This window comes from Jatropha curcas, chromosome 8 (assembly GCF_041381405.1).
Source record: "Jatropha curcas cultivar XTBG-Jc1 chromosome 8, XTBG_Jcur_1.0, whole genome shotgun sequence".
NCBI classification, from domain to species: domain Eukaryota; kingdom Viridiplantae; phylum Streptophyta; class Magnoliopsida; order Malpighiales; family Euphorbiaceae; genus Jatropha; species Jatropha curcas.
Genome location: NC_143158.1, coordinates 19,443,152 through 19,469,240, shown reverse-complemented (window position 1 = coordinate 19,469,240; position 26,089 = coordinate 19,443,152).

Here is a 26,089-nt window from a genome sequence, read left to right as displayed (position 1 = left end):
GTTTGACATTTTTTTAGGGTTGTTTTGGAAACCCCGGGGATTGAATTGACATTTTCCTCTCTCTCTCTCTTTTTTTTTCGAGGAATGACTCAAAGAGTGATGCTTTCAAAATGAACTTTTGAGAATGACTCGATTTTTGTGACTCGTTGTGGAATGACCACTGGTGATGGAGACTTGATTTTAGAGACTCATTGGAGATTCAATTTAGAGACTCAAATTTTTCTTGTAGCGAATTTTGACTCGAAGGAACTTAATGATTCCTGGAAAAAATGATTTATATACTCCCAAGGAGACCTTTGAAAGGGATTTTTTTTTTTTGCCTTAACTTTTGCCCAGTAGCCGCCCTTTCGGGTTTTCGACTCTAGCAGGCTCTTTGCCCTAACTTTTGCCTAGATCGCCCTTTCGGGTTTTCAGCCTAGCGGGCTCAATTCTTACCTGAAGCCGTCCTTTCGTGTTTTCAACTCCAGCTTTTGTTTTTCTTTTCTTCTCTTTTTTTTTTATTTTTTTATTTTTTATATTGGCAAAGAGAAAATGCTATTTATGATGCAAACTTATGTTTGTGACCGCGCCTTTGCGGCTACCTACGTATCTCCAAGAACTCTTCGGGGGATGGGGAGAATCAGGTCTTTTGTAGTTCCTTCCGGGATCGAACTTCGTGCTCGGCTGGTGCGGAATTCATCTCCGACTTGATGTTAGTGTGGACTTCCTTTCCGTCTTGGTGTGGAATTTATTTCCGACTTGCTGTTGGGGCAAAATTCAATTCCGACTTAATGCTGATTGCGGAATTCATTTCCGATTTGATTTCTTCGGGATTCCTTCCCGACTTGATATTAATACAAAATTCGTTTCTAACTTGATTTCTTCGCGGGATTTCTTCCCGGCTTGATGTCTTTGCGGGATTCCTTCCCGACTGGATGTCTTTGCGGGATTCCTTCCCGACTGGATGTCTTTGCGGGATTCCTTCCCGACTTGATGTTGATGCAGAATTCATTTCTGACTTGATTTCTTCGCGAGATTCCTTCCCGGCTTGATGTCTTTGCGGGATTCCTTCCCGACTTGATGTCTTTACGGGATTCATTCCCGACTTTGATGATGTTGATTCAACTTATTGACTCGAGCTCGTATGATAGTGATGACCCTAGGCGAATCTGACTTTGTTGTTGTAGTGGTTTTACCACTGGTTGACTGCAATATGACTTGTATTCATCACAAAGGGTTTTGAATACCCACATTGTGGTGGTAACTTGAGTGGCTTGAGTGTTGAAGAAGCTTTTATGCTTTGAGTTTGTGGCTTCGCCATGTTTGAATTCTTGAGGTTAATTTGATCCCTTTTCTTGAACTTTATCTTCCTCCGAATTTGAAACTTATTTCCTCAATGGTTCTCCTCTCCATAAGGAATTTTGAGGAGACTCTTCCTTTTCCTTATTTTGAGAAATGATCCTTGTTTATAAGGACACTTGTACTTGTGCCATGCCTGGCGCTTGATTTTCAAGGTGTTTGTTGTCATCCAATTTGTGGAAATGACTGCTTCTTTTAACTTGCTTTTTCAAAATGTGAGCAGCCGCTTGGTCTTTGTCCTTATGGCTGAAATGATTTGTCATCTACCCTTGATGGGCTTGAATTTAACAGAGAGCTTGCAGTTGACCCGTTTTTGACAACTTGATTTCCTGTAGCTTTGTCCTTGATTTCTTTCTTTTGTGCAGAAGTTCCTTTTGACCCATTTTTTTTCTTTTGCTTTGTTTGCTTCCTTTTGACCAGGGGTTCCTTTTGTCCCGTTTTTCCTTTTGCTTGCTTAGAAGCAGCCTCTCCATAAAGAATTTCGAGGCAACTTGATTCTGAGATGACTTGAGTAGTGTTTGGATAGCATTGCGACTTCGTGCAGACCCAACCCAATTCCAAACATAACTTCTTTATTCTGTCGCTTTTAAGCTCAAAATTCAGACACCTCTCTGTCGGAGCATCTTCCATTCCTGGGTTTTCAGAGAAACCATTCTGGCCCTAACCCCTTCAATCGGCTTTACCTCGGTACTGTTTGAAGTCTTGCATACCCTTTGCTGGATCCTTTCCATGATTACCCTTCAAAACTTCCCCTTTGATGTTGCTTCTTAGGATGCCCCCAACTTTGATTGATGCAGAGCAAATGAATGCATTTTTCTTTGCCAATTTTTATTATCTTTTTTTTATCATCATTTTTTTTAATCTTTTATTATTTTTTTTCGATTTTTTTTTTTTTTGTTTTCACAGGAAAGGATAGGGAAAGAGTATAAACATGATTGGAACGTAAACTGATCCCTTTTTATTGATAAGACAAAATTTGTGTACAAAAGACACTTAGATTTATAAATTTGAATTGAATGAAAACTTGAATGGAAATGAAAATGAAAAGAAAAAACTAGACCCTAAAAGATAGACTCTAGGTGGACTGTGATGGACTAGGATTGGATTGACTGTAGTGACTTTGTTCTTCTCGATGCTAAAATCGATCAGACAGGTTGTTGTTGGTCTTGAACAATTCCTTTGTTGTTTTGAGGTTTGATCTCAACCTTCTCAGACACAAACTTCATTCATTTCTAAGAAAAGTTCGAAAGGATCCAACGATTCTTGTTCAGCAATTTTTTTTGCATTAATCCCATGGTTAGGCAAGGGATTGGTTGATGTTCAGCTTGCTCTTGGGGATGATGGACCCATTGTCAACCAGGTCTTGTAGACGGTTTTTCAAAGTCCAGCATGATTCGGTCTTATGCCCATGTCCTTGATGGTACTCACAGTATTTATTGGCTTTGAAATTCCGGGGCAGGGGGTTTGGTAATGGCCTTGCTTCTAAGGGCTTCAGTAAATTTGCTTTCACTGCTTCTCGGAACACCAAAAGGATTGGCATGCTGAGATCAGTATATTGCCTCCTTGGCTGATTGTTTCCCAAATTCCCAACACGTAAAGGATTCGTGGGGATTATACTGGCTATTTCATTTGTCTCACTGGACCCAGCATGATTCTGCTTCTTGTATGAGTCTTCTTTGAGTTGACCCAACTGGATTAAGTCTTCCACCTTAGTTGCAGTTGCAATGAGCGATTGGAACGTAGGCAAGTACTGTGTTTGAAGCTGTGACTGGTAGACAGGCAGTAAATTCTTGATTATTATGTCAACTTGTTCCTGTTCAAAGGGTCGGTTGATCATTTGAGCAGCTTTGGCTCTCCACCTCGAAAGGAACGAGGAGAAGGGCTCATTGTTCTTTTGTTTAGTGGTTTCCAGCTCCCTCCGGGTAACATCCACTTTGATATTATAATGGTACTGCGTGTTGAAAGCATTGCATATGTCCTCCCAATTCTTCATTTTGGAACGATCCAAGCTTACAAACCATCTTAATGCAGCACCAGTCAAAGATTGCTGAAACAACTGAGCAAGGAGCTCGCTGTTCAGGCCAAACGGGTTGAGGGCACCCACATACATTTTCAGGTGCGTTTTGGGACAAGTGGTTTCGTCAAACTTGTCCATATTAGGCATCTTGAATTTTGTAGGTAATCTTGCTTCGGGGAACAAGGACAAGGAGTCCATGTCCACCACTTCCTTGTGTGTCTTGAGGGCAGTAATAAACCTTTCTAGGAGTTCTAGTTTCTCTCTCATTTTCTGAGCTTCCAGCTCAGAAGCAGTTCTGGAGGGCATGTCGTCCAGGTTAAGGGCAGGGTTTGTCGGTTCAGCAGCAGGACCTTGATTGGAGGTAGCAGGACCACTTTCCCCAGCGGAAGCCCCATTTCCATTACCACCACCTAGTTCAACTATTAGGGTAGTCCTTTGGGCAGCCAATGCCTCATTCATTCTGGCCTCCAGTTGTTCAATGAGGTTTTGGATGTCAGTAAGCGATGTCATTGGTGCAGGTGGGGTTGTTGGAGTTATAGGTGAAGCTGGTGTAGCTGGTGAGGTTGGTGAAGCTGGTGATAGCACTGTAGGTGCGACTGGAACTTGGATAGGCACTCAAACAGCGGGTACCTGTGAAAGGACATAGTCAAAACGATTAGACTATCCTATATAAGGTGTTTTCATAGGTTATGTGAGATAGTGTGAGGTAGGGTAGTGTATGGGTAAGGTATTTGGACTTGACCCTTGTGATGTGGGGTGGTATGACCAAACAATGTAGGGTAGTGTTGGTATAGGGAAGAATGACTTGACCCTGTGAGATGGGACGGTTTGTGTAACAGACTGATTTTTTTTTAGTGTCGGTAGTAGTGATTTACCAGTCTGTGAATAGTACCATCGGTCCGGGACTTGGTATTATTTTAGTCCGGAAAAATTACTATGCTTAGTTAATATTTTATTTACTATGTTTGGAGCATGTTTGCATGATTTAGGTGGGTAGAAAATATTTAATGAATATTTTTGGAGAGTTTATGTATTAAATGCATAATATTTCTAGTGTGGTATATTAAGAAATAAATGAGGAATTATTTTAGTGGAGTTAATTTAATTAATTGGTGGAGTTAAATAAGAAGTAGAAGAGAATTATTTGAGGAATATTTAGAGCCATTGGATGAGATTACTTAGGACTTGATCTTAGCCACACATTTGCATGATTTTAGGAAGTCAAATTTGACTTTGGCACTTAAAGTAAACACCACAACATTTTTTTGTCTTTCTTCTCTTCTCTTCTCCACGCCATTTCCATTTTCTTCCTTCTTCTTTCATTTTCTTCATTTTCTTACCTCCAAATTTACCACCAAACTACCTAATTAAACCATAGAATAGGACTTAATGCTTAAGAATTAAGGAGTAGAAGTTGAGATTGGTGATTAAAAGCAAAGAGAAGTGAAGTTACCATTGAAGCAAGTAAGTTGTGGTTTTTGAGTTTTGTGAATTGTTAAGTAGAATTCATGGTTTAGACATGTTATTGATGCATTAAATCATGCTCCAACTATTTCTTTTGTCAAGTTTTGCTTGTAATGTTGATTTTTCATGCTTTGAAGAGGTTGGAGAACCATCCTCAAAGGGGAAAGAGAAAGCCAAGGAGTAAGGCTTTCCAAGCTTAATCAAGCTTGTTAATAAGGTTAGTGCAATCATAATTTCACTTGTTTAAGTTGTTTTACATGGTTAGGGTTTTGAATATATTTTGGGAACTTTGTATGTTTTGTTGAAATTGCTGAATTTTAATGTGAGATGTGTTCTGCCGTGGGATTGGAACTCATTTTTGACCCCTTTATACTTCCCATTTGTTTCTGACCTCTTCATGAAAGTTGTATCTCTATTTCTTAGCTTTTCAAAACATATTCTTATGTCTAATTCCAATACTTGTAGCTCAACTTATGATTGAAATACCAAAACTGGTTCTGTTATGATGTCTTACCTGTATATCCAAAATTATTGTCCATTTTGACCACCCAAATGGCAAAATAACGTTTTATGTTCTCATAAAAGTAATAGCTTTACTTCTTATCTTTCCAACCCATCCTCTTTCGTCCAAATTGGATATACATAGCTCAACTTATGGCTGAAACACCCAAACTGACTCTGTTGTGTCGGGCCACATGCATTACTAAATTGAGTGCCCATTTTGACCACTATAATGATAAGCTTAGGTTCTGAGTTCTTCATAAAAGTTGTTGCCCTGTGTCTTGAGAATTCTCTCATTCTAGATTGGTTTCATTTGAGTGTTTGGTGAAGTAGGAATTCAAGAAACATTGGACTTGGTTCTGCTGAATCAGGTCTGATCTGTTGGTCTGTGTTCTGAGCTTTTTTTTGTTATCTTACTCTATGATCTGGGCTGTGGTCCCTTCTGAACATTTGTAGTATTTTGTCTTATCTTTCTAATGACTCTGATGTTATTCAATTTGGAGACCCATAACTCAAATTATGTGTTAAAAACCCAGCAGAGGTCAAGTTTTGGAAATGCTGAAAAGTTCTTGATTTATGTACTTTTATACTATATTAAGTATATATACATTTATAGTGTTTTGAGTAAAACTTTTGAACTGATGAGTACTAAATGAAGAGGTTTTGATTAAGAATTATTGCTTTTGTGAAAGAATGATTTTGATTTGGGCTCTACTATGCATGATTGAGACGTGGTATGATGAGATGGATTTTCTTATTGTGAAGCTATGATCATATGCTAGGGTTATCAGCCCTTATAAATAGGCAGACGCGCTTATTTGTGTGATGGGGTGGTGCTTTCATAAGCCATGGTAGTGCTTTCATAGGCCACGGTGGTGCTTTCATAGGCCACGGTGGTGCTTTCATAGGCTACGGTGGTGCTTTCATAGGCCACGAGTATGTGATGGGGGTGGCGCTAACATAGGCCACGATCAAATCTGCTTATGTTCATTCTGCATGAGTATGAGCCTTAACGAAAAAAAATGAAATTTTATTGTTGCTATAAAAGAATGAAGACATATTTGTATTTATAATCTTCTCATTGCTTTCAAAGTATTTGAATTAAATAAATGCGATTTCGGTATTTATATAGTTGAGTAATTTCAGATTTGACTTGGCTTTTCTATTTAATTTAATTGTTGGTTATTTAGCACCACTGAGTCTTTCACTCAGCGCGTTGATTTTTATCACGCGCAGGTTAGGAGCAGAGGGTGTTCTTCAAGACCAGAGGACAAGCATCAGAGTAGAGATCACATTTTGGGTAGGATATTTTGTAAATGGTGATTTTTGGCATGTATATAAAGATTGTATTATGGAGGTTGTATATAATAAGTTTATAATCTATTAAGAGTTATGATTATTGAAGGAAATAACATCTTATTATATTTTTGGTGTATGATGATTATATATTCCTTGAAAAGAATGTGTTTAGACTATGATGCGTATGTTGATGGATATTTAGAAGTGCTTGTGGTATGTTATGTTGAATTGGAGTTTTGGGGTTTGGAGAAAATTGGAAGTGTGTATATTTTCTTTGTGTGGCAAGTTAATTTTTAGGGGAAACTCTTGCGAAATTTTCATAGGAATTTCCTTAAATATTATTTTCGTTAAAAAAAAAAAAAAAAAAAAAAACAAAACAAAATGTTAATTACTTGCCTCCTTATGAAAATTTAACCACTTCTAATTTGTGATCTAGCTTTAATAAGTGACATAAGACGGTGCTCCGGCACCGATTGTGGCATCCGTCGTCTGGTTCTCCGGGATTGGCCGGTGGGTGTTACAGTTTGACCCTGTGTGGTAGGGTAATGTTGGTATGCTAGGACACCTAGGATAGGATCCAATGGGATGTGATATGTAAGGTAGAGTGCTTAGGGCTGGACACCTCGACTTTTCGAAAGGCCCTAAGTTCTCAAAAAAAAATTTTTTTTTTTTGGGGCTTTAGGGGCCAAAATGTGAATTTTTGGGCCTAAGGACCAAAATGTAATTTTCCAGGTCTCAAGGACCAAAATATAATTTTTCAGGTCTCAGGGACCAAAATGTAATTTTTCAGGTCTCAAGGACCAAAATGTGATTTTTCAGCTTTGAAATGAAATGTTTTTTTTTTTGAAGATTCTCTTTTTTATCATCTTCCAAACCCCTTTTTTTTTGTGAAGTATGGGATGAATGCGTGAATGCGCACAACATCACAACATAATTCATTTTAATGGAATGATTCAGCATCATTGGGTGCATACAGCCCTAAAGGATAGGTTCTATAGGCTATGACACAAATAGAGGATTGGCTTATTAAGGGACCCTTGAACCTTGAGCATGGATATACCTAACCACATGTGAAACAAGGAGTTTCGCGTGGGTCCAACGGTACGCATACTCATGGGCCATCCCCAAAAGGATTAGGGACGGTTTGCGGTAACAGGGAGGACGCTTTGGCTGTCCGTCGACATAATCAAAGAGACCTGCCGATCAGCGCTACTTGCTATCCAGACTCAGAAGTTTGAACAGAGAGAGAAGAAATTCATTTGAAATTCATTTTTTATGCAATGGAGAAAAAGATTCTCAATTCGTGCAAATAAATAAACAAATTTAAATGATTTAAAGTAAAGTTCAATTAGGTCCAAATTCTCCTTGTTAAGCATTCTTAAAGAAAGAATACTTAAATTTTTTTTTTGTTGGGGTACCCTGCAAAACAAAGCATAGTAAAATAATACCCTAAAGAAGGGTAGGTTAGTTTACACAACGATCGTAGTCCGCTTTATGCAAAAAGATTGCATAATCATCCCCAGCAGAGTCGCCAAACTGTGAACCCCTCCCCCGGAAACATAGGCATACAAATGCATATGACTAAGGGCAGAAATGCACGTGAATGTATGAGTCGCCACCTTGTTTAATTATTTTAGGGTAAACTAGGAAAAAACCCTAAGTTGACTCCAATTTTAATTAACCTAATTACTAGATTAATTATCCCAACGTCTAAGGCACAATCTTCGAACCCGAGGTGGATCCCGAGACCATGTCATGTTGATGAACTAACCAAATAATGAATGCTTTGCAAGGTGAATGATGTAATTGGACCGATGAAATGTTTAAGTGATTTCGACTTGCCGCTCGGGGTTAAATCCCAAACGTGCCTACGTACTTCCGTTTGAATGGAAGATCAAAGTCAACGTAGTTCGATAGGCCTTTTTAAAAGGGCTTTGAATGGGTATGCTTAATGCATGAGTGTGTGTATGCTTTGTGCATTTTGTTTAGGCATTTTACCAAAGAATTGATTGATTCGATTTAGGCATTTGTTGCCAAAAATGTTGATTTAAGGCTTTTAGCCAAAAAGATTGATTTAGGCAATTGTTGCCAAAAATGTTGATTTAAGGCTTTTAGCCAAAAAGATTAATTTAGGCAATTTGTTGCCAAAAGTTGATGTGATTTAGGCGATTGTCGCCAAAATTGATTATTTGAAGGCTTTTAGCCAAAATGAGTTGATTTAGGCAATTTGCTTGCCAAAAGTGTTGATTGGGCAATTGTCGCCAAAATTGATTGATTTAAGGCAATTTATTTGCCAAAAGTGATTATTTGAAGGCTTTATAGCCAAAATTTTGATTTAAGCGATTTGTCGCTTAAAAAAGATTAATCTACTTATAGGCAATTTGTTTGCCAAAAGAGATCAATTGATTTGCAATGTAGGCAATTTATTGCCAAAGAAAAAACGTGTTTTATTAAGGCCTTTTAGCCACAATTATTGATTAATTGGACTTAAGCCGGATTGTTCGAAATAAAGGCGATTATACCATAGTCATTAATTGACTAGATACCTTTAGCCGATATTGTCGGATTTAGGCTTTAATACAACGATTATTAATTAACCAGGCATTTAGCTTAAAATTATTTAATTGAGGCAGTTTATTTGCCTAATGATGACGTGAATGCATTTATGCAGTTGTAGAATTAGGAGTAGAAGAGAAGCATGCATGAAGTGCTAAAATTAAATAGGCGGAGTTTCGTTTATGTACCTAATTTAATCGACGACCGCTTCTTAGCTTCAACTTGAAAAACTCCAAATTAAGGTCCTCGTTTAGGGAATATTGATTAATTTAATTTAATTTAAGTGACCAAGTATCACAACAATAAAATAATAAAAGCCTATGCTAAATGCAAAAAAGCAGTAAAGAATCGCAAGGAGCGTAAGGGAGAAGGAGCGTCCGTCAACACAGACTAGGTGCCCCAAAACGGAGTGCCCGGGGCTGATTTTATAGGCAAAAATCGGGCTGGAGGGCGGCAGCTGCCGCCGTGGACGGCGGCCGCTGCCGTCGTATCCTGTCCATTCGCCAATTTTTTTTTCGTTCCGACGGCTTTTTCGGGAGTTCCGAACCTCCAAAAAATATTTCGAGACTAGTTCCGTGATCTTCGCGACGTCCCGGATGTTTTAAGTACCATATTGGCATACTTCCGATAAATTTCCAAAATGACCTCCCGTCCGGCCGGACTGTTTGCAGTCCGGGAAAACTGGCTTTTTGAGCCTCAAAATTTGAGTATTCACAAGACTCGACGATGGATGCCACATTCGGTGCTGGAGACACCGTCTTAACTTAACATACAAATCATAAAATTAGATTATGAATTAGAAGTAATTGAATATTCACAAGTTTAGCGAGTAATATGTTTGTTTTTTTTTTTTTTGAAAAATAAATTGGTAAAAATCGTACAGAAATACTGTAAAAATTTCCCTTTAAAAACTGAACTCGCGAAACATATGAATACAAAACACTCCCAATTAAACTCCAAATTTCCAACATCTCCAAATAATCATCATAACACAACAACACTTCTATATTTCATAACTATATATATAAATCCTCCATAGCATTTTAATATTCATCAATATACTTAGGTGCCATCACAATATTCGAAACACATTCTCGTTTCAAGGAATATATATAATCATTCTACACCAAAAATATAATAAGATGTTATTTCCTGAACTAATAATAATTCTTAATAAATTATACACTTAGTATGTACAACCTCCTTAACATAATATTTTATATACATGCCAAAAATCACCATGTACAAAATATCCTACCCAAAATGGTATATCTACTCTGATGCTACTCCTCGGGTCTTGACAAACATCCTCTGCTCCTAACCTGCACGTGATAAAAATCAATGCGCTGAGTAGAAGACTCAGTGGTGCTAAATAACTAACAATTAAAATAACAAGAATAGCCAAGGCAAGTCTCGTAAGTGCTTTAAATTACTCAATTATATAAATACCGAAATCACCTTAATTTAATTCAAACACTTTGAAAGCAATAAGAAGATTATAAATATAAATATATCTTCATTCTTTTATAGCAAAAATAACATTTCATTCTTAGTTAAAGCTCGTACTAATACAGAATGAATATAAGCATATTTGATCGTGGCCTATGTTAGCGCCACCCCCATCACACAATTGTGGCCTATGAAAGCGCCACCCCCATCACACAAATAAGCGCATCCGTCTATTTATAAGGGCTGATAACCCTAGCATATGATCATAGCTTCATGAAAATTTGATCGTGGCCTATGTTAACGCCACCCCCATCACACAATCATGGCCTATGAAAGTGCCACCCCCATCACACAAATAAGCACGTCTGCCTATTTATAAGGGCTGATAACCCTAGCATATGATCATAGCTTCATATAACCAAATCAATCTCATCATACCACATTTCAATCATGCATAGTAGAGCCCAAATCAAAATCATTCTTAATTCATAATACTTCTTATAAAACTTGTCTTATTCTTAGTCTTCTTAAATTCATAAGGTAAGCTTACTTTAGAACATAAGTAACTCATGAAAATTTCTTACTTAAACATCATTACATAACATAGAAAATTTCTTATCATATGAAATCATAGATGTAAGCTTACTTTTGAACTTAAGTGACTCATGAAAACTTCATACTTCAACATAATTATTTAATATAGGAAATTTCTCATAAATTCCTTTTCTTTTAAAACTTTCTTAAAGTCATAATGAAATTTATCATAAGAAACTTCTTATCATATAAAATCATACTTTTCTTATTCAAAATTCAAATACACCTTAAATACCCATTTAAACATATCTACAATAACACTTTTCAAACTTATATCTTATTTTGGACAAATCAATCCTCAAACATACAAATAATCAAGAGAACCTCATCACACATGATTCATACATATATTTATCCAAATAAACCTATGATTCAAGGCATAGGAAATTTCCAGCATTAAAATAACCTTGACCTTTGCTGGGTGGGTTTTTAAGACATACCTTGAGTTATAGATCTCCAAATTGAATGAAATTAGATTCATTAGAAAGCTAAGACAAAATGATACAAATATTATGAAGGAACCATAGCCCAGATCAATCTGTAAGATAGCAAGCAAAAGCTAGGAACACAGACTAGCATACCAGACCTGATTCAGCAGAACCAAGTCAAATGTTTATTGAATTCCTACTTAACCAAACACTCAAATTAAACCAATCTAGAACCAAGGAAGTCTCAAGACACAGGGTAACAACTTTCATGAAGAACTCAGAACCTAATCTTGTCATTATAGTGATCAAAATGGGCACTCAATTCAGTGATGCATATGGCCCGACATAACAGAGTCAGTTTGGGTGTTTCAATCATAACTTGTGCTATATACCTTCAAATTGGACAAAAGGGGATGGGTTGGAAAGCTAAGAAGTAGACCTACAACTTTTATGAAGGACTTAGACACAAATGGAAACTATAAAGGATCGCAAAATGGTCCTTAATCTCACTCAATAACCCATTTTTCCCAAATTCAACTTTCTTCAACCATGAAAAGAACATGAACAACAAAGGTACAAGGTAGAAATGTCTACCACATAATAAGTACTCATCAAACATCACCCAAGAGCATATTATTGCAACCAAAATTCAATAAATCAATCATTTCATACAAAATCCCAAAATATACACATGCTAGCATAAAGGCACAAAATCAAAAATTTGAGTAAGGTAAGTGTGTTTATGAACACTAACCTTAAAAACAAGCTTGGATTAAAGTCTCTCAAGCCTTAGCTTTGCCTTACACCTTGGTAGAAGGTTTCCCCAACCTTTGGCTCAAGTAGAGAATCTCCAAATTTCTTGACATTAGTCACCAAAAACCACTTCTCAACCTTAATTCTCTAGGATTACTTACTTAAATCAAGTTTAATGGTGTAAATTTGGTGGATTTAGTGAGTAGAAGTGAAGAAAAAACAAAGAAGAGAAGAAGAGAGAAAGTTGGCGTTGGAAATGGAGTAGGAGAAGAAGAAGAAAAGAAAAAGTTTTGCTCAATAATTGAGAAGTTGACTTATAAAGCAACTAAAGGGTAGCTTAGTCTTTTCCCACAATTGGATGGCTAAGATTAAGTCAAAAGTAATCTCATCTAATGGCTACAAATAATCTCCAATTAAATTCCTTCAAAATATTATTTATCTCCATAAAATTCTCAAATTTAATCCTTAAAAATAATTCCTCAAATTTCCTTACTTAATATAACACCATAATTCACTATTCACTAAGTATCTAAATTTTCCAAAAATATTCATTACTTATTTTCTACCCATAAAAATCATGTATGCATACACCAAAAATATTAAATAAACTTTGACACATAGATAGTAATTATTTTGGACCAAAATAATACCGACTCCCAGACCGGTAGTACTATTCACATACCGGTCCTACTATTCACAGACCGGTAAATCACTATCCATTCATAGTTAATTATACTCAATATCTTTCTCAGATCTAAATAAAATATTATCCCCCTCTCTGTAGCACCATTCATGTCCCGATAAAATAATATCATTTTAAGATTCGAAAATTTTGGGGCGTTACATTATACTTACAAATATATGCTCATCCGAGAGCCTCGCCGCTGCCAACTCCAAGCGAGCCGCTCCATATAGTTAAAACACCTCTTTGTAGTCATCAATGGACACCTGCAGAATAACACAGGAGCAGGGGCAAACAATAAGAAAGCATAATAAAAAAGCAATAATCAAAATAAAAGAGTAGAAAGTACTCACATGGGTGCAGCCGAATGATGACATCCGATATGGACTCATAAGATGTTCTCTAGTATGCCCTGGACGGGCTGACTAGTGCGGTGTAAAATAAAAGAGAACGAAGCATCTGGCCAACGCTCGGGTGTGCCAACAATAATAGCTGCATTTGGAGCTCTAGGCTCAGAGTCTCTCCTCACGCATTTACCGCGTTGCTGCTGTAAGAATAAGACATAGTTTATGAATGGGAAACATTAGGGCAAAGCAAAAACAATAGAATTAAAGAATTAAAGCCTACCTGTAGTGGAACAGTGCCCTGGCCCCGGTCCAGCTCCTCTGCCTCGGCGAAAGGGTCGAACTCAGTCAGAGGAGGGACATGAATCAGGAGTTGAGTCTGCGCAAATACCACGTAAGCACCCAGCATGAAAGCCGCTAGGTGGTCCATAACAACTGGCACCCTCCGAGCAACAGCAATGTCCTGCCCCAGCTGAATAGACCTCATCGACAGCATGTAGTAGAGGACATCGTGAGGGACCCTACTCCTGTTCGGGTCAAGCTCCCACTCGTATACCCTCTCACCGAGGTAATACATATCATAAAAGAGTCTTGAAAGGAGGAGACATCTGTGCTAATAGCCAACAGCTGCCTGAACGAAATCAAAGAAGTTAGCTGCATGTCCCTATGGATATCTCTCTATTTGTACAAAAGGATAAAAAAAAGAAGAAAAGAAAAAGAAAAAAGAAAGAAAAATAAAGAAAAAAAGGAAAAAAAAAAGAGAAAGAAAGATCATTAGCAAAAGAAAAGAAAAGAAAAGAAAAGAAAAGGCAAGAACATAAGAAAAATAAAAAGAGAAATTCAATAAACAAAGGGAGGTAGCAATTTACCCGATCCTAGTTCAATGTCTAAGATTGTATGTGAGTACTTGTTATAGCGTCATGCTCGGCCTCGAGGTAAAGTCCTTGCATGTACGTCTCCCTCAAAGCCAAACAAGCCAGGCATAGGAAGGACCTTGCGCTCACAAGCCTACATCTGCATCAAGATTAGGCAGAAATCAGTGGATAAGCAGAAAAGCAGGAATAAGAGCAAAACAAAACAGACAATAACCAACTGGTCAGGTTTTGTACCTCAATCGCCCGCTTCTAGCCTATCTTCAAGTGAGCTCCTTGGACGTATAGGTCCATGCCATAATACAAATAAGATAAAGCAGCAGCTCCCTAATTAAACTGCCTGGTGGCATCCAGATGCTGTAATGGTAGTAGAAATGTCAGATTCGCATCGTTACCATGGTTCGTGAACAACGTGGTGGACAGTAGATAAAACAAGTAGGCTCGAGCTACCACGTCCACATCAATCTCTGCCACCTACTCCCAGGGCATCTCTTGATAATAATAATAGATGCTCTCGTATCTAACCCTATGGTCGGAGATAGTGGGCTCCATGCCAATAGTAGCCCGAACACTCTTGAAAGCCTAGACAGTCCAGCGTCCTCATCCTATCATCAAAGACAATTGATCGTCCTCCAAATGGTAATTCGGTGATAGCAACATAGTCTATAGGTGTGATAGTCATCTTACCAAATGGCAAATGGAATGTATGTGTAGAATCCATCCACCGCTCCATCAGTGCCAATATGCTGGACGGCAGAGTCTGCCCCTGCACCCGAGGTAATGTCCATAAAACGACCAAAGTCTGTCTCCCGGACACGTTCCTAAACCCGCTTGGGTAGGCAGTCGAACCACTCACCGACTATAAAAGTGTTACCGTCGAATTTCCCGTGCCTCACATTCGACTGGAAAAATAAAACCATTGTAAGTATGCTAATAGAGTGCGAAGGCACATATTTTCGTGTTTTGATGCAGGTGAGCAAGCAACGATGATAAAATCACAAAAACAAAGTCTATAGCAAAAATTGTAGCGCAAACCATAGAGAAGTAGTGCAAGCCACGTCATGAGTCGCGTACGCCACAATGCCTATGGAGAATGCCATAGGCATGCAAATTAGCAAAACAGCAAAAGAATGGCACACGCCACCCGCAATGGCACACGCCACCCACAATGGCGCACGCCACCCGCAATGGCGCATGCCACAGTGGCTCGTCATAAAGCCAGAACCTCAAATCATCAAATCAAGTGAAATCTGACCTAGTTTTTGGTTCCTAATTGCCTATTTGCATGTTTTTAGTACTAATGATGCAGGATAAACTAAGAAAAGTTTTCAAAATCCCTCCATTGCGCCCCAACAAAGGTGGTTGGGTAAGTTATGTCACAAACTGATGTTCGTCCCCACATCTGAGACGAATTCTTATAGGTTTATCCCGTGGCTCACAAAGTGAGTACAAAATCATCACGGCGTCACTAGGAAGCCAATCCATGATGTTTTCAGCAGCCATGATTTTCGATTGCGAAGAAAAGAGAAGAGAGAATTTGTGGAAGAAGAAGTTTGAAAGTTTGGTTGAAAGTGACAAATGAGTTTCACTTCACCTTTTATAAGGAATAATGGGCTTATGGGCCCAACTTAAGCCCTTAGGCCCCATTTGGCCCAAAAACCCATCTGCTGCATCCAGCTCTGATACTTAGTCAACAACCCATCAATGGTTAGTCGGCTATGCAGGGGCAACACAATGCTGGCCACAGGTAAGTATCTTGTTTCACGTGCCATGACAAAATTTCTAATAAAGTTCACATAAATAAACATAAATTCACAAGTAATCAAACTCACACTAATATGCATGAACTCACAGATATTTATGCCAAAATCACATGCCACACATGTTGGCTCAAGGGTCAAATTTTAATCTCAGAATTTTGATGATTAAAACAAAACAAATAAATTTAAATTATATTATTTGTGCTAATATTATTTTATGCAGAATTCTTATGGAAAGAAAACGAACAAGGCAAGTCCTACATTTTGTGTGAAGATGTCCGAAGACCCTAGTGATTAGGTTTTTAGGATACATTGTAGGATAGAGAGAAAATTCATATATAATCACAAAAATTAATCTTTCTCTCATCAAAAATACTTTTCGGAAATTAGATTCTTCAAAAATATATTCTTTTGTCAAAAATTCGTTTTCGAAAATATTCTTTAAAAATCAAAATGATTTAATTACCTAAAATTAAAGAGATTATGTATCTAACGATTTTGGTAATAAATCATAAGCTTTCTTTTTCAGAAATTCCCTTTGAAGATTTGAAGAATTTTTAATTTATTCTCTTACCTAAAACAAAGGAAGATTGTATCTTTTCATTTTTAGTAAGTAGTATCTTTTCGAAAAATGTTTTCCAAATAGAATGCTTTCGAAAATCTTTTTGTTTAAAGGAAAGGAAGATCGTCTTTTATTTTCTTACCAAAAGGATAAAATAAATTTTTGGTAACCAATATTTACGTATCTTCTAAATAAGGAAAGCAAATATTCTGATTTCAAAATAAAATATCCACTTTCCAAAAGCAAGAATCACAAATCTCTCTATAAAAAGGAGTTTTCACTCTTTGAACTAAGTGGAAGAAAGAGTTTTCGTTTTAAGAGTATTCACTTATTGATCACATCCGTTATCTCTCAAAACTTACTCTCTACCCCCATTTTTCTTTTCATCTTTACACTTCACGTTTTTATCTTTAAAGAGAAAAGAATTTTTATAACTACTTTTGAAAAACGGTTCTGTGTTCTAAACGATTTTCTAATCTGATAAACTGTTTTTTCTGTGCTTATATGTGCATTTCTTTCTATCTATTTAGATTCTGTAATTTTTAGTAGATAGGTTTTTATTTGATAAACATTTGTGTAATAGCTTAGGTGGAAAGCTATTGGGAAAGAGGTTATCAAGCAACCTTCTCCGTGAGAGAGATTCTAATGTCTTGAATTGAGTTTCTATACTCTGCCAAAAACAGAAAGGGTTGAGGTTAACTAGAACCTTTGGAAAATCTAATGGGATAAAGGGTAGACCTAAGTGTTGATCTATTGCCTTGTACTGTTGGTTTGTCTCTTACCCTTGAAAAAAGATAACATAGTTGAGGATCTCAAGATGAGTCTTGGGGAGTAGATGTAGGCAAGTTAGTACCGAACCACTATAAATCACTGTGTTGATCTTTTTAATTTCTGAAGTTTTGCTTGATACTGCTTTACTTACACTTCTGTTTATATTTTTAGAAATGCTAAAAGTGTTAATGGTTCTGATGTTCTAAAACTGGAATAAGTCTTATCTTCTCTGAATATTAGAACTCTGGCATTCTGATAAGTGAATATACCAAGTTCTAAATCATTCTTCTATTTTACAGTATATTTCACTACTTGGGTTTCTAATTAATTTTCTAAACTTTATGAGGAAGTTCTAATTACAATAGCTTTCCATCATAAAGCAGTTCTGATACTGAATAAGATTTTGTGAAGCAGTTCTAATTTCAATAACTGTCTCTCACACAGTCTTATATGATTTTCTAAACTTTATGAGGAAGTTCTAATTACAATAGCTTTCCTTCATAAAGCAGTTCTGATATTGAATAAGACATTGTGAAGCAGTTCTAATCAATAGCTGCACTTTGCATAGTCTTTCTATTTTTCATGAATAGAACATTGTAAGGAAGCTCTAATCCATAACTTATTCTCACAAGTTCTTTACTTTTCTGCTGCACTTAGAATTCTATATTTTGTTTTAAAATTCTAAAATTTATATTATTTTTTGGAAAACTCAATTCACCCCTCCCTTCTTGGGTTGTGCCATACATATACGTGACCCACAACACATGCACGCTTTTCCGGGCCTAATCACAAAAATTTCTAACCATAACCAGCCAAAGTGCCTCTTCCTTTATTTTGCAAGAATCAATATGTAAGTACTTCTCCCTAGCAGAGCATTTTAGAACCTAAGATGTCCGAAGAGGTGCACCTCCCGAAGTGGAGTTTTCCCCAAGCCGTCCGAAGTGGTGCACCTCTCAAAGTGGAGTTTTCCCTAAGCAGTCCGAAGTAGCGAACTTCCCGAAGTGGAATTTTCTCAAAGTCGTCTGAAGTGGCACACCCTTGAAGCCATCCTATGTGGCGCATCTCATTCTGTCTCTCTCCATCCGAAAGGACAACCTCCCAAAGTGGAGCATTATCAACTCAAAGCCGCCAACAGGTGTAAGAAAGCCACGAAAGTCGTCAAAAGCCACCCTGACGCAATTCGCCCACAATCAAATGCCCCAATTGGTACTGGTTGATCAAAGTATCTCTAGTTAAAGCCGTCGACAGGCACAAGATAGCCGCGAAAGTAGTCGAAAGCCACCCTGACACAATTCGCTCACCTTCAAATGCCACAATTGGTACTGTTTGATCGAAGTTCTCTAATTAACGCCGATAGGCACAAGATAGCCGCAGAAGTCATCAAAAGCCACCCTGATGCAATTTGTCCACCGTCAAATGCCGCAATTGGTACTAGTTGATTGAAGTATCTCTAGTTAAAGTCACCTACAGGCACAAGATAGCCGTAGAAGTCGTTCAAAGCCACCCTGACGCAATTTGCCCACTGTCAAATGCCGTAATTAGTACTGGTTGATCAAAGTATCTCCAATTAAAGCCACCGACAGGCATAAGATAGTCGCTAGAAGTCATCAAAAGCCACCCAGATACAATTCGTCCACCGTCAAATGCCGCAATTGGTACTGTTTTATCAATGTATCCCCAATTAAAGCCACCGACAGGCGCAAGATAGCCGCAGAAGTCATAGAAAGCCACCCTGAAGTAATTCACCCACCATCAAATGTCATAAATGGTACTAGGACAATCAAGTATCCCCAGTTAAAGCCGCCTATGTGGTGCATGACTTTCCACCTTTCATTATCCGAAAGACAATCTTTCCAAAGCCATTGAGATGGCGCACCTCATCCACCAAAGTCATGCGTGTCACTCAAACCAAGTAAGTATTTTCCTACTTACGCATCTACTTTACACTTACACATCTACTTATCAAAATGGAAGCGATCTGTAGATGCTTAAATTTTGCCCCTAAAAAGTTCAGTGATGATACATCATTTTTTCACATAAAATTGATTGGGTTTCCCGATCGCTCTGGTTTTTGGACCGATGGTCTGTGGCTAAGATTATCAATGTGTTTAATAAATTTTACCTTCTGGGGCTATCGGGCATTTTGCAGGCCTAGGAAGCGCGTCGAGCTCGTCTGGTATACTTTCCGGTGCACCGCCTCATTATGTGTGTCATTCAGTTAAATTTTGTAAAAGTGCGCCTAGTCCCGTTGTGGGGCCCAACAATGTTTTTTTGCCATGTCAGCCTAAAATGGGGCCAACAACCCTCATTTGCCTATAAATAGGCATTGAGAGGTGTGAAATGGAGGATTCTTTCTGGAAACAATGGGAAGCTCTTGCATTTTAAAAACTCAACTATGGAAATATAAAGGCAACTTGTGTTAACCTTAAATTTGTGGTGAGAATTTATTGTGAATCAATCAAAAGTCCCTTGTAGACAATCAAGAATCCTAAAAACACAAACTCTAATCTTGAATCTTAGATTTTTGGATTAAAAACCAAGTGTTAGGTTTTCCTTCATCTATTTTTGAGCAAACCATCAAAGAAATCACAAAAGGTAATTTTTAAGAACCTTTAAATGCTTTCCCCATCTTTTTCTTTGATTTTTTGATGTTTAAAACACCATTCTTGGGTCTATTATGAAGAAATCTTAGGATCAACCAAACAGGGGTTTCTACACCTCTGTGGCGCGAGGCCAACAATAGTGGCGTGGGCCACTTCCCTATGGCCCATGCCGCAAATGCCCAGAAACTTTGTTCTTACTTAATAAACGTCTTGATTCAGTGACCTTAAGAGCTTCATGATGCGTATTAGGTCATATATGGATTAACATATAAAACATGATTGAGAACAGTGATTGATGGATTTTAAGATCATGAGCTTAAATATGTAAAACCTTTAAATTTATGTCATTTAATTATTGTCCTTTACTTTATTAACACTTTATCATTTCTGTTCTTTATTATTTTGTCCTTTAAATTATTGTCATTTAGTTCAATGTTCATTGTTACTGTGATAACCCTTTATTTGTTAATCCTGTATCATTTACATTCATCATATTTGTGATTGTTGGATGATTGATTGTATTATTATGTTGTAATTATTATGTAATTCTGTGGTTACTTGTTATCCATTATGATTGTTGCTTGTGGTTTGGATTTATTTTTTATTTAAGCTTCTTATTGCAAAATCTAAAAGGGTCCTTAATGGGATTCCTATTATTGCTTGATGTAATTATTATTTGGGTTTGGGAAATTTGAAGGGTTTAAGGGTAGAATGTAAAGTTTAGGTTGGTTTGTAACTCTTTTCTACTAACCTCCCTTTCTTTGGTTGATTTATGTTATGTTGTATCGATGAGATTGAATGTATATTTGACATGTTTTCCAAAAATGCATAAAAGGTTTTACATCTCAATTTTTAGCTAATTGCATTATTAAATTATTGTGAATGTTTGGACAATATGGAGGCCGGCTTAGCCAAGCGAAATGGGTGCCTAACACCTTCCCATTCTGGTACCTAACTCCTGGACCCTATCTCTGATTTAAAACCGAATTAATCGATTCTAAAGAATCAGCTGATTCGAGAATTTTCCCTAATAAGGGTGGCGACTCCAAAATAAAACTCTTACCAAAGTAAGAGAACCTTTTTCTGAGGATTGAACGGGTCTAATAAAAAGAATGCCATTTTTATTAAATAAAATAAATCAAGCCTATTTAATTCGATTCTTTCCAATCTTTTGGGAAAAATCCGACGTCCTCAGCGTGTAGCTTCTCGAGCTTCTTGTCTAGCTTTTCAAACTTTTCTATGACAATTGACTCCGACTCAGCCTTCTTAGCAGACATCTTCTTTAAAAACTCATCGTCTTGCCAAGTATTGTCAACGTGCTCCTTCTACTCAGCCTCCTCCTTAGCCTCTTCGTCATCCTCGATTACCACTTTCTCTTTTCCCTTATCAGATCTCATGAGCTTCTCAAGACTGGATGCCACTATTTTCTCAATCATCTTCTTAATATCAGACAGAGGAACACTGGTCTCTCCCATTCTGTTAGACGGAGTAAAAGTAGAAGCTGAGAAATATGCATGGTCAGAGAGTTTCCAATCTCAAAGCGGGAGCCTGACGGACTGGAGGAAATCGAACTAGGTAAATCAGAGGGATTTGAAGGTTCTTCAACTCTAATCAACCGGCTATCTGTCCTCAACCAACTGACTGATTTCAATGCTTTTTCTTTATGGTGCTATCTTGACTACACGAAATGACTGTTAGAAAACACGATATGATGCATGTATATATGAATGCATGCTTATGGAATGTCATACAAAAAAAAAAATGCGATCACACAATCACAAGGTGTGAAATGCAACTAATGCTATATCTCATCATGGCTTTATCACGATTGCAGAAATTCAAATCAGAGAAAGGTCGTTGATAACTGTTTAAGAGCAAAATGTGCCCTATTTCATATCAAATACTTGTTTAAGAGCAAAACGTGCCCTATTTCTTATCAAATACTTATTACGACCTTATTGCTTATTTCTTTCTCTTTTTTTTAATTTGTATCCCTTACTTTTTGCTTCAAGCATAGTACTACTTGAGCAGGGTCCTTTATTTATTTACATTTGGAATTTTTTTCCTTTTTATTTTCTTTTGCTTTAGCATTCATAATATTTGGCTCAAAAATAGACTCTTTCATTACTTCTTCAAAAGTGAACTATTTACATTCATTGTTCTTTTTGAGGCCCTAACTAAATATTTACAATTTTTGAAACCTCAAAGCCTAAAAGGTTTGTTATGGCTTCGCATTCTCTAGAGTGAAGTGACCGATTCCCACAAGAAGGTTGGTGATATTGCGCATGAGAGTAAATCGCACCTCCACACCTTGGAAGAGAGTCATGGCTTAAAGTTGGGCTTGCTTTATTTCGAGCAAGAGTTGATGAGCCTCTTCTTAGGCATTTGGGCCAAGGCCTTATAGTCACTATTGGAGAGAGTTCTCTTAGCTCGTTTTGCCTCCAACACTTCTCTTAAATCTTTCGGCTTTTGGCTCTTTGATCGTCAAGATCGAGCCATGATGAGGTATACCTAAATGGCTACAAAATAAATAAGTTAAATGATGCATGAATGAAGCACAACACAACCATAACAATTATACACAAACAAAGTGGAAACGAGTTGGGAAATGCATGATCTCCACCCTTATATCTCCCACACATGATTTGAGGTAAGGCCTTTTCAAACCCTAGGACATATAGGTTGGACCCATAAACCATCATGGAGTTTTGGACTAACTCCTCTCACATTTATTACATGAATGCTATAAACAAAATTTTATTAAGTTGAACCTAGAGAAAGGAACTAGGGTCAGTTACATGAGCTTAGGTCGAGCTTATTAAGTCTTGGGTTCCATAAGCGAGAATTGGTTATTTTCTCCCATTTGCGTTGGGTCTAAACAAAAGGTGATAACCAATTGTACCAATTCTTTTGATATACCAAATGGTACTACACTTATGGGTGGTGTATATTAGTGGTAGGCCCAAACAGTCGAGTAGAATGTAAGGACCACAACCCATAATATCACCTTTAGATTTTTAGGGTAGAAAGGAGTTAAGAAGAGATAAATGTATGAATGACATTTATAAATACAAAAGTAAAAATAAATTTAGAGTTAATAACATTATTAATAATTTGCGAATAGTTAGACAACTTTCGAAGTCAACTCATTTATTTAAACCCAAAATCGAAAACCAGAGATTTAGGGTTCAATCGCCAGCGGAATCACCAGGCTAAGGATGAGTGGTTTTCTCAACACTGATTTGGAAGAACTGAATCGAATGGGCTTGATTTATTTTATTTTTGAAATGGTTTTCTTTTATTAAACTCATTTAATCATTGTACAATGGTTCCCTTACTTTGGTAAGGGTTTTATTTATTTTAGAGTCGCCACCCTTGTTAGGAAAAATTCTCGAATTAATCAATGCTTTGGAAATGACTAACCCAGTCTTAAACCAGAGACGGTGTTAGGAGTTAGGCATGGAATGGAAAGGTGTTGGGCACCCATTTCACTCAGTTAAATCGACCTCTAAGTTGTCCAAGCATTCACAATGATTTAATAATGCACTTAAATAAAAATTAAGGTGTAAAATGGTTTAATGCAGTTTTTGGAAAACTATGCCATTCATACAAGTTATTGCAAGCATAGAACATAAAATAGGCATCCACAAAGAAGGGGGGACAAGAAAAGATTATAATCCATCTCTTAAAATTTAATCTACCCTTAAACCCTCCAAAATCTTCAAACCCAATTAACTATTACAACAAGCAATAATAGGAATCCCATTAAAGACCCTTTACATCTTGCAATAAGAATTACATCACAACCCTAAACATAAAGAAACAACAAGCATAAATAATAACAATCACTCACAGAAGCAAATATCACACAATCATTCAGTAACTACGATAATGATGAATGTTTAACAATGCAAGATTAATAAATAATAGAGTTCGTACAATAATAAGCATAAAGCATTAAACTAAAGGGGAAAATACTAAAAGACAAAAATATTTAAGGAGCAGCCATATTAAAGTGCTTGCAAACTAAAAGACAGTAATTAAATGATAGGAATTTAAAGGTTTTAACAAGATTTAAGGTCATGGTCTTGATGTTCATCCTATAAGGATGAACAAATCCACCATTCATGGCTCTCAATCTTTTTTTATTTGTTTATTTGATCCATATATGACCTAATACGCACCACGAACCATTTAAGGTCGGAGCTTGGCCACTGGACCTTTGAATCAAGACATTTATTGAATTTTTTATTCATTCAGAGCCTCTGAATTGAAAGGCCTTGCGCCACTGAGGACTATGGCGTACACGTCATGCTTATAACGCACGCCACACATAGTGGCACAGGGCCTTTTCTAGATCAAGAAGGCTTCTAGTGTTTATTGGGTGTAAACAAGAGATCTAGGGAATAGTAGCATGAGGCATTAGGAAGTGGCGCACGCCACTCCTATTGGTCTCGCGCCATAGAGGTGCAAAAGCCCCTATTTGGTTGATCCTAGGTTTCCCTCAAAATTAGACCCAAGAAACGTGTTTTAAACATCAAAAAAGAAAAGAAAAGGATGAAGAGATAGATTAAAGGTTGTCAAAACCTACCTTTGATGATTTCCCTTGAAGATTGAATAAAAAACGGATGAAGAACCCAACTCCTTGGTCCTCAATCCAATGATCCAAGTTTCGAGATTAAAGTTAGTGTTTCTAAGATTTCAGATTGATCACAGGAGGTTTTTTTGATTGATTAAATGATAGATCTCAACTTGAATCTAAGGTAAACTCAAGCTGCCTTTGGATTTTAAGGCTGAGTTTTAAAAATGCAAGAGTCTCCCCTAGTTTTCCCAAAATCCTCCCTTATGGCACACCCCTCAATGCCTATTTATAGGCAAAGAGAGTGGGTGGCCCATTTTAGGGCTGACATGGCAAAAATTCCATTGTCAAGTCTTGCAACGGGATCGGACCACTTTTATAAAATCGGACCAGATAACACACAAAATGAGACAGTGCACCGAAAAGTGGGTCGGGCAAACCCAGCATGATTCTCGGGCTCTGTTTCATCATGAAACACTTGGTAATCCGAAAAAGTAAAAATGGCTAAACACGTAGATAATCTCAACCATAAATCATCAGTCTGAAAACCAGGGAGATCGAGAATCTCGATCAAATTTTATGTGAAAAACAATGTATGATCACTGAACCTTTTAGGGGCAAAATTGAAGAGTCTACAATAGCCCCTATGGCTTCGTTGGTGACTAAGAAGTGGCTTTCCGAGCCTTGGAAGCTGAAGGACCGGAGGATTGAACAAATATGCTTTGATTTGTTCAAAGGCTTTCTGGCACTATTCATCCCAGGTCTTTAGGGCATCCTTTCTCAATTTCTTGAACATCAGTCCACAGGTGTCTACTAGCAGTGAAACAAATTGGCTAATGTATTGAAGGCAGCCTAAAAACTCCAGAATCTCCTTTTCTATTTTAGGAGGCTGCATCTTTAGGATGGATTTGGATTTTGATGGATCAATCTCAATCCCTCTCTTGGAGACCATGTAGCCCAGGAAGATAGTACATGGAGCTCCAAAGAGACATTTAGCAGAATTGAGTTCCGAATTATACTAGTAGAGCCTGGAGAAGAATTGTTTGAGGGCAATTAGGTGGCTTGGTCTGTCCGTGATGTGGACAACCATGTCATCAACATAGACTTCTATGTTCTTGTGCAGCAGGTCATGAAAGATTATGGTAGCCATCCTTTGAAAAGTGGTACGGACATTTTTCAGCCCAAATGGCATCATTCTGTAACAAAAGGTACCCCATTCGGTGATAAATGGAGTCTTCGGCTTATCCGGTGGATTGACTAGTATCTGATTATAGCCTGTATATAGATCTGTGACTGAAATCATACTAGATCCCACCATTCTATCAACAAGCAGGTCAATATGAGGGAAGGGGAAATCATCCTTAAGGCATGCCTTATTCAAATCTTGATAGTCAATGCAAACTCTGATCTTACCATCTTTCTTGGGAATCGGCACTATGTTGGCTAGCCACGTTGAATAATCTATGGCTTTAATAAAGTTGTTTTCCAATAGCTTGGCTGTTTCTTCATTAATTCTG